Raw genomic sequence first — 13,285 nt, 5'->3', positions numbered from 1 at the left:
TTTTTTAATCCCCTGGAGAAGTATATGAGCAATCCCATTTATCCGACATGGTTGGATATTGAACTTTTCCATCAAACACATCGCCCCTGAAGTATTACCTCTTCAAGTAACAGTTTTTAATATTTGCAACCAGAATGATAGTGATACCTTTCGAAACACATGAACTGGTGATCTGTCTTCTTACAGAAGAGAGGCTGAATGTAACTTAGTCTTACCTTGTGACATCAGATTGTTGCTCCAAATAATTATCTTTTCAGACTACTTACTGTGCCTTCTGTGGTGTTGTAGGGTTGCTGCTCAGGTCCAGAGGCCGTGGGGATGTGAAGGGCTCTGCTTCGTAAAGATGAGTGATGTTCATCATGCCATTTGAGCTGAAATTGAATGTGTGTGGTGGGCCCCTTCTAGTAGCAGCCTCAGGGAGTGATTGTGTTTTAGTTTCTGTAGCCTTCTGTAGCTCTGAGAGGATCTGCCAAACTGCATGGAAGTTGGAGCACTCATGTCTGTTCTGGCCATCTCCAGGGTGTGGCTGTTCCATTTGTTGTTCTGGATTGTGGAGTAGATGCCCGAGAATGCCTCACTTTTACTTACTTTTGAGTAAGCTGAAGCAATTTCCATAATATGATGCTTATTTTGCAAAATGTTAAATGGTTTCACAGCTTTGCATCTCCAAACTTATTTTTGTTGTAAACCCTGTTTAATTCATGAGACTGCCATATATTTCAGTCACTCCTATCAGAGATCCAGACTGTAGTATATGAACCCATGGGGCCCATGATCTAAAAAATAAAGTACATCTGGGTTTGAAACTCTGCTGTCCAATTTAACAATTACTCAGGTATAGTGATTTGTTTTGCCTCAACCACCCATTAAACAAACATTTGCTAGGTACCTTCTATTTGACACACAGGCCATGTTCTGGGGCCTAGTGATCCAGTGACTGGAGTGTACAACCTAGTTGGGCTGGATAGATGGATGTGCACAAAGTCATGGTGTGCTAAATGGTGGTAGTGCTAGCAGTGTGTTGGATGCAGTGTGAGGGATAGAGGTAGATTGGGGTGTTATGAATATTGTCATCGGTGTGGTTGGGAGGAAAGGCTGTGTGCAAACAATATGGGAAGAGTGGAACTCGACATGCCCAAACAGGTAACCTATGGTCTTGCACTGAAGGAAGTCAGAGATGCACTGTGGCAGCTGAGGGTGAACTGAGTGGAGATTGTTTTTAAAGAGCCTCTGCTGCTGTATCTACAGAAAGTGGGGGTGCAGGAGAAAGAGGGAATGGTTGAAGCTCCGCTGTTCCCTGAGATGGCAAGCAGGATGGCATCACTGCTACGTTGGCAGCTTGGACAGAGGAGTGATGGTTGAGAAGCCGGGCATACATACCAGAAAGCCAGTAGATTTGGTGGTTGAGGCACAAGAGAACACCTGTTTTGGTTGATTCTGCTTTCTCGGTGAAAAGGGAAGGAAGTTCATCTCCTGGGACTTGAGGATGACAGATGTCTGAAGAAAGAGCAAAGGTTCAAGCCAATCATTTTGGAGAGATGGAGAGTAAAGAAGCTACAGACCAACAGGCAAATTGCCTGAGGCTGACAGGCCCTTTTGAGACTAGTGACCATGGCCTGTCTGCAGCCCATTTGGTCAGTGCTTGCCTAGAATGTGCCGAGTCCAGAATGTGCTGTGCTCGCTCATATGCTGGCAAGCCTCACATTCACTTGGCAGGAGGATGCACGAGGTTCAGGAGTTCAAGGCCAGCCTGTCTCAAAAATAAGTAAGTTAATAACATGGAAAGAGAAGAGTGATCATAACTGGAAGCTAAGCTGGGTCTTTTGGGGGGGTGTGAAGGGATTTGCTTTTACTGTGGAAAATACCTCTCTAATTGTTCTACCCATCTTAAAAATGATTACAATATTGTTATTATCCATTCACTTATTTGTTCTTAATTTTTAAAATTATCAAATACCATTATTCCTTAAATCTTCAAAGTGCCTTCTTCTTCACCTTGTGTATTTAGAGATTAATGTTTAAAATTCATTTTGGAGATTCCATTTATTTACTGAATTTTTTTCTGGCATGTCTAAATGATGAGGAATATTTCTTGGCAACACTTACAAATTTAAAAAAGAGATTTATTTTCTAACAACTGTTTTCCTTCTAGATAATAGCAAATTACATAAAACATTTCTAGGTCAACCCAGGCAACTGAAAACTTTTGATTTCGACCACGGCTGAGGCAATTTGCTGTGGAGATGGCCGCAGGCACACAGAGGCTCCCTGAGCCAGTTGGGGGATATAATTGATTTCATATGTGCTTTGAATAACACTGAAGATAAATGTCCCAGAGGTAGACTGTTGGAGAGAGCGCCTTAGCTGTTTCTAATAAAAAGGTTTCTTAACAATTCTTCCAAGATTTTCCTGCTATAGATGCATATAATTAAAGGACTTGAATGAAATGTATTTGTGTGTGTTAATGATTTTCTATTTCTCCCTAATTATGGAAGGAGCGCATAGCCTTTCTAAAAGAACTTTGAAAAGTACAGACATAACAAAGAGTCAACCAATCACTGGATATTCATATACATATATGTATCTAATTGAGATCATTGAGGTCTGTACATTAACTTTTATGTGGTTCTGTCTTACTTAGGTTTCTATTGCTGAGAAGAGACACCATGAAGGTGAACTCTTATAAAGGCAACATTTAATTGGTGTTGGCTTACAGTTCAGATGTTCAGTCCATTATGTTCATGGTGGAAAGCATGGTGGCATGCAGGCAGACATGGTGCTGGAGAAGGAGCTGAGAATTCTATACACAGATTGGCAGGCAGCAGGAAGAGAGTGACACTGGGCCTGGCTTAAGCATATGAAACCCAAAACCTGTTCTCCTGTGACACACTTCCTCCAATAAGGCCAAAGGTACTCCTAACAAGACTGCATCTTCTAATGGTGCCACTCCCCATGAGCCTATGGGATCCATTTTCACTCAAAACACCACAGGATCCGTGATTTTTATTCATGTTTACAAAGTTTTCAAGGTATGCATTCAATAGTCTTTTAACATTCTATAGTACTCCCCACTTTCCATGCTGTCTTTAGGGATTCTTAGAGATAAGGTTCTTGGACCTCTAAACTGTAATCCAGCCCCAGTTAAAGTTTTCCCTTTGTGAGAGTTGCTGTGGTCATGGTGGACAGGTGGACTTGGGCAGTTAGGAATTGGGAGGCAGGCCATAGAGCTGGCTGGCATCACACGCCCCTCATCTCTTTTAAGCAGAAGTTCAATTTAAGCTGTGTAGTCCAAGTTGGCATTGAAGTTGTGCTGCTCCTAGAATAAGACTCAAATTTTTTGGTGTTGTTTTGAGACAGGATTTCTTTGTGTAGAGTAGACCTGGCTGTCCTGGAACTTGCTCTATATACCAGGCTGACCTTGAACTCACAGAGAGCCACCTGCTCTGCCTTCCTTGTTCTGGGATTAAAGGTGTGTGCCACCACTGCCAGGCTTTTGTTGTTGTTGTAAAGCTTTGATTTAGGGTTTTCCATTTAACAATAGTGTGAAAGCAATATGTTTTTATCAAGAGCCATCCTTACATGTTCAGTTTTGCTTGTGTTATATGATACAGTATCATATTCCACTCGTAGTGAGTCTTAGCTCCTAGTTCAGTACCATGTTCATAAAAGTAGCTGGTAGCACTGTGTTCTCAATATGTCTGTGTGGTGTATGAAGATGGTGTGTATGTGTGGTGTGTATGTGTGTGTGTGTATGTGTGTATGTGTGTATATGTATGTGTGGTGTGTGTATGTGTGTGTATGTGTGTGTGTGGTGTGTATATGTGTGTGTGTGGTGTGTATGTGTGTGTGTATGGTGTGCGTGTATGTGTGTGCGTGTATGTGTGTGCGTGTGTGTGTGTATGTGTGTATATGTATGTGTGTGTGTGGTGTGTGTGTATGTGTGTGTGTGGTGTGTATAATATGTTTGTGTATGTGTGTGTGTGGTGTGTGTATGTGTATATGTGTGTATGTGTGTGGTGTGTGTGTGTGTATGTGTATGTGTGTGTGTGGGGGGGTGTGTATGTGTGTATGTGTATATGTGTGTGTATGTGTGTGTGTGTGTGTGGTGTGTGTGTGTGTGTGTGTGTGTGTAGAGCCCAGAGCTTGACAGTTGTGTCTTCCTCTAATGCTCTTTAACTTATATTTTGAGACAGGGTCTCAAATGAACCTAGAGCTCATCATTTTGGCTAGACTGGTTGGCCTACCAGTCTCCAGGACCCACATGTCTCTGCCCCCTGTCCCAACCTAGAACTGTGGTTATAGATGTGTGCCAACATGCATGCCTGGCTTTTGTATGAGTGTTGAGGATCTGAACTCATGACTTCTTGTTTCATGGTTAATACTTTACCCCCTGAGACTTCTCTCCAGTCTAATTTTATTTTCAGATATTGTATTTTGTGTTTTTTATTTTCATGTTTGAAAAATAATCATCTGTATAATATGTCTGTTTGTGTGATAAATGCATTTTTTACTTCCAGTATTTTCAAGTCACAGTGAGCTTATTGGACCACAACTATATCATGATGAGGAACATTTGTGAGTCTCTCTGTGTATATAATTACTGGAAGACATACAAAGCTATAGAGTTACTGGGCCAAGCAATTGATACTGTTAAATTATGCTGCAGAAGTATGGATGGGAGGTTAGTTCTGCAGTGCCAGTTCCTAACAGCAGTGTGGAAAGGGGCCTGCCTGCAGAGCACAAATGGCTTTCTTTGGCTGATGTTTTCTATTCAATAGTTAAGAAATATCACACAACAGCTATTTTAATAGCAGTTATTTTGTGTGGGAGGCTAGATTCTACCCATGAGCTTACTGGAGTTGTTTTCTCATACAGGTTCTCTATTTCCCCATATCTGCTTCCCTGGTCTACTTCCCGTGTCTGCTTCCCCAGTCTACTTCCTGTGTCTGCTTCCTGGTGTCTACTTCCTGTGTCTGTTTCCCCAGTCTATTTCCTGCTTCTTTATTGATACTCCTATAGGAGAGTTAGTCAGGTAGACTTTCAGATACACAGATGTGCTTCATATATGGAGAGAAATCTTTGGCTTTATTTGTGGATATTATTACAGCTTATAGTAAAATGTTATGACTTTTCAATAACCTGTAACATGTTTTATGGAGTCTAATTTATCAGTTTTTTTGCTTTATGACCTATGATCTTTAAAATTAAAAAAACAAAACAAAACCAAAAATACCCTGCCATTTTCCTAAACATTCACCTATCTAGTCAACAATTTTCCTGAAAAACATTTTGCGTTAGTTCACAAGAATTAATTTGAAATTAAGATGTTTCATTTTGATCATACAATAGCTATGTGCATATGAATAATTTTTCAATCATTGGTTTACAGCTCTTATTGAATAAGGAAATAAAGAAACTTATATTGTGATCCAACTGTCTCTATAAATTAAAATTTTATGGTAAAATCATACAGGTGTATAAATTGTATTGTTGCCTATTTTATTTGAATAGTTTCTCTGGTTTTCTAAGTAAAAAGAATATTATCAGGAAATAGGAAATAACTCATGTTTTGTTTCTGCCTTTCCAATTTCAATTTAATTTTTCTTCTTCTTCCTAGACTAGAGCTTCTGGGGCAATGCTGCTTAGAAACATTGCCTATGGTGATTTTTGTCATGTTCCTATCTTTATGGAAAACACCTCAGTATTTTGCCTTACAGGGTGATTTTTCTAAGTTTTCAGTAGATTCAGGCACAATAAGGAAATTCACCCTCTCTCTCTCTCTCTTTTTTTTTGCTAAGAGTACTTTGAAATCATGGACTCTTTTTGAATAATATAAAAATCCCATACTTTTACCTTTGAAATGTTTCTTTCCTTTCTTACTTTATTAAATATGAATTGGGTTTTCTGATGTGAACATGGATTCAATATACCATTTATTTGACATTTTGATAGATTTAGTTTCTCTAATATTTCATTCAAGCATTTTATGCCTTAATACAAGACTAGTTTATTCTCCTTCTTGGAGTAGTTTAGTGTGAGTGTGTGTGTGTGTTCAGAATCAAGGTTAAATAAGCACCATAAATGAATTGGTGAACATTCTATATTTTCCTGTTCTTTGAAAAGTAATATTTGATCTGTTTAGTCTGCAAAACCAGCTGACTTTGGGTCTGTATGTGTTTGTATGTGTGTAACATAATAACTTAGTACTCACAAGTTGTCTGCAGTGGTAGAAACAAACATTTCTTTCTGTCTCTCTCAGCCAATAAAACTCCTTCTGCCAAGAGCTGGTGCCACAGCTTTCTGTGAATCTGGTCTTCTGTAGCTTGCTTTGGCCAAGGGAATGCAGCTGTAATGTTGCACTTGTTGTGACCCTAACAGACAGAGGGGCTGGCTCTGGCTTCTGTCCTATTCTCTTGTGATCAGCTGTCATGTAAAGAAACTCATGGTAGATGACCAACTGGGTGAGTGTGGTGGGAAGACAAAGCAAAGAGAAAAAGAAACAGAGAGTCTCTGCCAGTCCCCTAACAATCCAGTTTCCTCACTTGAAATGGCAGATGCTAATCAAGCCATCTTGGAACCTCCAGCCCTAGCCTGGCAGCTTTGTCAGCAATACCTGGGGTAGAAATAGTTCATTCTGAGGTATCTGAATTTCAGAATCATGAGAAGCAATAAATGGTTTTGCACTGGATTTTTATATTTTTTTGATTCCTCCTAATATTTGACATTATTTATCTTTCCCACCCACATTGCCAATCATTTTTAATATTATTTTCATTGAGTCTTGATACTTGCTTTCTCTCTCACATTATTTCTCTCTCCCTCCCCCTTTCTCTATGTGTACACAGAAACCCACACACCTTTCTCTATGTGTACACATATACTCATATATATATGGGTGAATAATTTTTGTCAGTTCCCCACACTTTGGGAAGATATAGTAGAACTAAATTGAACTTTTGAATTCTTCTGGGAAGAATATTTGCAAGATTCATAAACCATAATTAGCCTTAATTTTGTTGTTTTTTTGAGACAGTTTAACACTGTTGCTGAGTCTGACCTGGAACTTGCTATGTGATCCAACTTGCCTTGAACTGTAAGTAACCCTTCTGCCTCATCCTCTCCAAGATTGGGATTTCAGGGATAAGCCTCCACATCTGATCATATTTTCAAATATTCTTTATTAGTAATTTATAGTCCTTACATGTTTTAGTCAATCATTCAGGACAAAAAAAAATTACATTTACTTATTTAGTGTGTGTGTGTGTGTGTGTGTTTTCCACAGCCTGCACATGGAGATCAGAGGACAAGTTCCAGGGATCTGTTTTGTCTTCCATGTAGGACCTAAGGGCAAAACTCAGGTTATTACATTTGGTGGTAGGTGTCATTACCCACTGAGCCATCTCAGCAGCCAGCCTGAGTGTATAGGCTTTACAGAAAGTTTTGTACATGAAGCCTATCATCTGCTATTATTTTCCTTCCTACCTCTATGTCGTACTTTTCCTAGTTTTTGAAATTGTATTTTTCTGAGAAGCTTGGAACTTAACTGAATGCATGACTGACAGGATTCTATCTTTTCATTGAAAAAGTACATTGATTGATTTTGTGTGTGTGTGTGTGTGTGTGTGTGTGAGAGAGAGAGAGAGAGAGAGAGAGAGAGAGAGAGAGAGAGAGAGAGAGAGAGAGTATGCATCTAAAAGGACAACTTGCAGATGCCAGTTTTTTCCATTTATCCTGTGGGTACCAGGGATCAAATTCAGGTTGTCAGGCTTCAAGACAAGAAACCTTTTGCCCAATGAACCATCTTTCAGGCCCATGGCAGAGTTCTTATGACCCCATCTTGTTTGGTCATTGGAGGGCCAGTTCCCAGGTTGCCCTGTGAAGAGCTAGCCTTTGGACAAAGCAGGTCTGCACAGCTGGACCTTTCTCGAGGACCACCTTCCTCAGAACTGGGCAGTAAGTCCCTTCCTGCATTGCCTCATCAATCACAGTTGGGTTCTGAGGGACCTGGGAAAGTTATTCCCTGGCCCTGCTCAGAAGGGTGGAGGGAGTTGTTCTCTACAGTGTCTGCTATCTCACATTGTTCCAAATACTCTGGATGTTTCTAGACCACAGCCTTTCCTCTTTTCCTTAGTGGGTGTTTACTTAACTTGCTTTAAAGTTGCTGGAGAAGTTTGGATTCCAGCTTTGATGTAAAGAGTGACTACTATACCCTCAGCATGTAGCTGTTCACATGTAAATCAGAGCAGGACACAGCCAGGACAGAGCAGAGGGCCTCATTTGCAGCCCAAAGAAGGCATTGCCTTTACCATCTTTACCTGCTGAGCCATCTTGCCTTGATTTTGCATTTTCCATACCACTGTGGTTTAGAGAAGTGTCCTCTAAAGACCCACATGTTACAGGATGGCACAATTAGGAGATGGTAACTTTTAGGAGGGGAGCCCCTAGAAGCTGCAAGGACATCCTTAGCTACATAGCAAGCTGTAGTCTAGCCTAGGTTACATGAGGCCTTATCTTAACCTTCACACTCTCCCAAATAAGAATACCCATAAGTCCAGATATGAAAACCATCACATTTTCAGTATCTTTTGAAGGCCTTTTTTTTTTTTAATCTATGATCTAATGAGAACAATAGTAATATTTTAATGACTTTAAAACTTGGGTCCCAACTCACTCACAACTGCTTAACACTCACATCCATTAGACCTTCCCAGAGTATCCAGTTCTTGGATTGGCTCCCAGCAGGCTGTACATTTTTATTTTGGTTTGTTTCCTTCTAATCATAATATTATTTTTAAATATTGAAATATAGTTTTGCAATTAATCATTGTCTAGGAAGATGAAGCTTTGGCTCAATAGTAACAATAGCTATTATAATGGCAATAATAGGGAGCATTTGCAAGATATTTCATATTTTTGAAAACTTTAATTCATATACACATTTGTAACTTATTGTGAAATTCAAAATGGACTTGATAAAATAATGTATCTCTGGTCTATCTTTTATTATAAAATATATGTATCTTCACAAGCATAATGCATAGTAAAAGGGTAAGCTCTCCAAAGTTCAATGCCATTGTGAGATAGTAGACAGTCTTTACTGTTAAAATGTTTTTCTTTTTTTATTTTACAACAATACTATTTACTTATTTTTTTGTACATGTATGCTGGGGATTGAAACCCAGGACCTTGCATATGCTAGGCAAGCATTTTACCACTGAATTACATCTCTAGCCCTATTGTATTTTTACTAATCATAAACTTAATTTTTTATTTAGAAACAACCCAAAGAGGATTAAAGGCCAAATATAAATCACACATTTAAAAAAGATCTGTATATTCGATATATCTAAGACCTATGTGACTCTAATATTAGAACCTCATAGTTGAGTTTCCAAAAGTTATGACATTTGACCCTTTTATACTCTAACGTATATAGGACAGATTTTTAAAACAAATGAAGAGGTGACAATTTAGGGACGCCCAAATTCCCCAAATTCAAATAGCTCACAAATTATAAAGCCAAAAAAGTAGAGTTAAAAACACTCTGAGTGAACAGGCAGCTATGGACTTTTAGCCACATTCATATTTAAACTTAAACATGGCCAAAGGAAGCAGCTGCAGGCCCAGGTACCAGGAAAACGATGAGAAAATGCCCCGGAGAGAATGAAGTCAGAACTTGGAAAACCAAAGGATGAAAGGGGCCCGGGGACAGCAATCTGCTTTCTGATGGTGTCCCATTCTACAATGGTGCTTCAAAGACACCCTGAAAATGCAGGGGTATGGCGCCCATGCACCTGGAATAACCCTACAATCACCATGCCAATTCTTGTTGGGCATGCTCCAAATTATCGGATAGGTACCAGCAGCAACCGTGCTAGTGTGTCATCAGCCTTAGAGCCAGACAGATCTTTCTGACTCACACTAACACGGCCCACATGTGAAGCGCCAAAGCCAAGTCTCCAGATCCTCCTCAAAACTTTCCCTTAGTTCTTTCAAATTCAGCTGCTTGAAACGACTTCCCCAGCCTTAGTGACAACCATTACTATCTCGTGTATAAGCAAGCGGCTGCGTTGCTAGAGTCGGTGGGTATGTACTTTTCCCAAAGAAGATGTTTGGGTAGGTCTGCCAAGTTCCTTGAGCTTGCTTAAGATGTCCTGTGTTGGGAGTCCAGTTGACCTGGTTATCACCTTAATCAATATCCAGGGAACTTTCCAACTGGGAAACAGACACAAATGTAGAATGCTCTAAATTTAGAGACCCCAGTGTGGTTCCCTGAGCTGAACTGGAGAAATCCCTAGCTAGGACTCTAGTGCTTATGGAAGTCTTTATTTGGAGATTCTGGCTAAGGATAAGGGAACCAGATATAACCCAGGAAATTTTGGGGGGAATTTTTAAGATAATCCCAAGGTGCTCTTTCTGTGCAGCGTTTCGGTCTGACTGAGGTGAGCTGTTCTCAGATCGCGGCGAGGCCGGCACACCACAGCCTTGACGGAGGCTGATGAGAATCTGAAGGTCCATCCATCCCCTCGCGGATGCACACCTCACCAAGAAGCTGCTGGACCTTGTTCAGCAGTCTTGGAACTACAAGCAGCTTCGGAAAGGAGTCAGTGAAGCCACCAAAACCCTCAACAGGGGCATCTCTGAGTTCATTGTGATTGCAGCGGATGCTGGCCCTTGGAGATGGTCCTGCACCTCCCATTGCTGTGTGAAGACAAGAATGTCCCCTATGTATTTGTTTTCTCCAAGCAGGCCCTAGGATGGGCCTGTGGGGTACCCAGACCAGTATTGCCTGTTCTGTTACCATCAAAGAAGGCTCTCAGCTAAAGCAACAGATTCAGTCCATTCAGCAGTCCATTGAAAGGCTCTTGGTGCAGGCCTGTGGCCTCTGCCCTTTCCGGTCTGTCATATTGTCTGTTAGCATGTAGTGCTTTCAGCCAGCCTCTATTATAAATAGTGTACTACATCTGGTTTTTGTAGTTTTATTGTCTTACAGGATTTTTTTTGTCCTCATCTTCTCTTCTACCATTTTTTCATCTTTTTAAAAAAATGAAATGATACCTAAGATAGGTGAGAGGTAGAATGTCACTATTTTAGAACAGGAAAAACTCAAGCCAAGTATAGTGTCTACTTTCATCTTCAAACTCATTCCTCTGTGCAGGGTAAGATGACGTTAACACTGGTCCCCTTATGCCTTTGCATATAAAATCTCCATAAATATTGCCATGATTGAAGATCTTTCTTTGGGTAGGAGTCCTCCCGCCCACCATCATTTGAAGAGGAAGTTTGATAATATTAAGCATATGTCTAAGTGCCATTTATTAATGTATTTTTGGTATGTGTAAGCTTTTATTATCACCCACACCCTACTGAGGGTATCAAGGCAGTAACAATCCAAAGGGATGGTCTGCCTGGGTGAGTTTGACTGCTTGGATCTTGAAGAGTGGCAAGGACAAAATAGTCCATTCATGCTGGAACAAAGGATTTGGGCTGGAGCTTATAGCAGAAACAATGTTACTAGGAACATCCTGCCCTTGGTTAAATGGGGATTTCTTGTGAAGCTGTTTGACACTCACTTTGGGAGCCCTTATCCTTTTCCTCCCACAACATGGGTCAAATGTATTCTCTATCACATGAAGAGAGTGAAAATAATGTTCATTCCTGAGCATACTAATAAAGAAATATGTTCATAAAAAAGACAATCCCAAGACTGAGTTCCAATGAGGAAATAGGAGAGGCTGCGGGTGGACAACAGTAGTGGTTAGGAAGTAAATAAGAAGATACTTACTGTCTTGGGGAGAGCGGGAGGAAAATTGTAAGTGCTCTGTGGTTTTTGTTTAGATTTTCAAAATCCACGCTGTTCTCTTTTTGTGTTAACACCTGATCCTCCATTTGGAAATCATCTGTCTCCCCTGACCTCATCTGATGTTCAAGGGAGACTGGATAAAAAAAAAAAATTCTCTGCTTAAAATTTAGAATATGAGCAAGATTCTAGAAATTGCTAAGTTGTAGTACTTTTTCTTCATTTTGGCATCATCATCTAGGATGAGATACTATACACATCCTCACTGAACTCTGGAGCAATGCACTTTCTGTGTATTCCTTCAGTGTTCATCAATGCTGGGAACTTTCTAAGTTCCCCACTTGATTAAGTTCCATCTGAGTCACAGATGAAGAGACTTACTGGTGTTCTCACACTGAAGATCAGAAAACGTCCTTGAGGCTGACCTTTGAGATGGCCACAGCATCAGGCAGATGGAGAAGCCAATTTTGAAGAGACTAAAGCTGGGATGGTTCAGCATATGAAAACCTGTCAATGTAATCCACCATATAAACAAACTGACAGAAAAAACGCATGATCATTTCATTAGTCTTTGACAAAATCCAACACCATAAAAGTCCTGTAGAGATCAGGGATACAAGGGACATAGATAGCATATAAAGACAATCTATAGTAAGCTAACAGCCAATATCAAGTTAAATGGAGAGAAACCAAAATCAGTTCCACTGAAATCAGGAACAAGACAAGACTGTCCACTCTTTCCAAATCTAGTCAATATATTACTTGAAGTTTTAGCTAGAGCAGTAAGACAACCAAAGGAGACCAAGGGCATACAAATTGGAAAAGAAGTCAAAGTATTATTATTTGCAGACTATATGATAGTTTACATAAGTGATCACAAAAATTCTATAAGGGGTGGCTTGAGGGGGTTGGTAGGGGACATGGGAGGATGGGAGAAAGAGGGAACGGAGGTATTCATATGTAAAATGATTGTTTCTAAATAAAAAAATGAAAAAAAAAATCACTAACCTTCCCATACACGAATGAAAAATGAACTGAGAAAGAAATCTGAGAAGCAACACCCTTTATAGTAGCCACAAATAATATAAAATAACTGGTATGACAAGAACTTCAAGTCTTTGAATAAATTGACGAAGATAACAGAACATGAAAAGATCTCCCATATATTAACATAATAAAATGGCCATTCTACCAAAAGCATTCTACACAATCCCTATCAAAATCCCAACACAATTCTTTACAGATTTGAAAGGACAGTACTCAACTTCATAAGTAAAAACAAAACAAAACAAAATAAAATGAAAACCAAGATAGTTAAAACAATTTGGCACAATAAAAGAACATCCAGAGGTATACTACAGAGCTAGAGCAAAACAAAATAAAACAAAACAAAAACCAACTGCATGGTATTGGCATTAAAGCAGACGGGTTGATCAATGGAATCAAAGCAAAGACTCAGACAAATCCATACACCTATGGACAACT

At 39.8% G+C, this 13,285-nt stretch overlaps 1 pseudogene; it reads left to right on the top strand.

The window, feature by feature from the left end:
• The first annotated feature begins 9,598 nt into the window (after nucleotides 1-9,598).
• Nucleotides 9,599-10,925, top strand: LOC127224706 (NHP2-like protein 1; annotated as a pseudogene).
• The last annotated feature ends 2,360 nt before the right edge of the window (nucleotides 10,926-13,285 follow it).

This window comes from Phodopus roborovskii, unplaced genomic scaffold (assembly GCF_943737965.1).
Source record: "Phodopus roborovskii unplaced genomic scaffold, PHOROB, whole genome shotgun sequence".
Taxonomy (NCBI): Eukaryota; Metazoa; Chordata; class Mammalia; order Rodentia; family Cricetidae; genus Phodopus; species Phodopus roborovskii.
The sequence above is the reverse complement of the archived record's forward strand: the minus strand, read 5'-3'. Positions and strand labels throughout refer to the sequence as shown.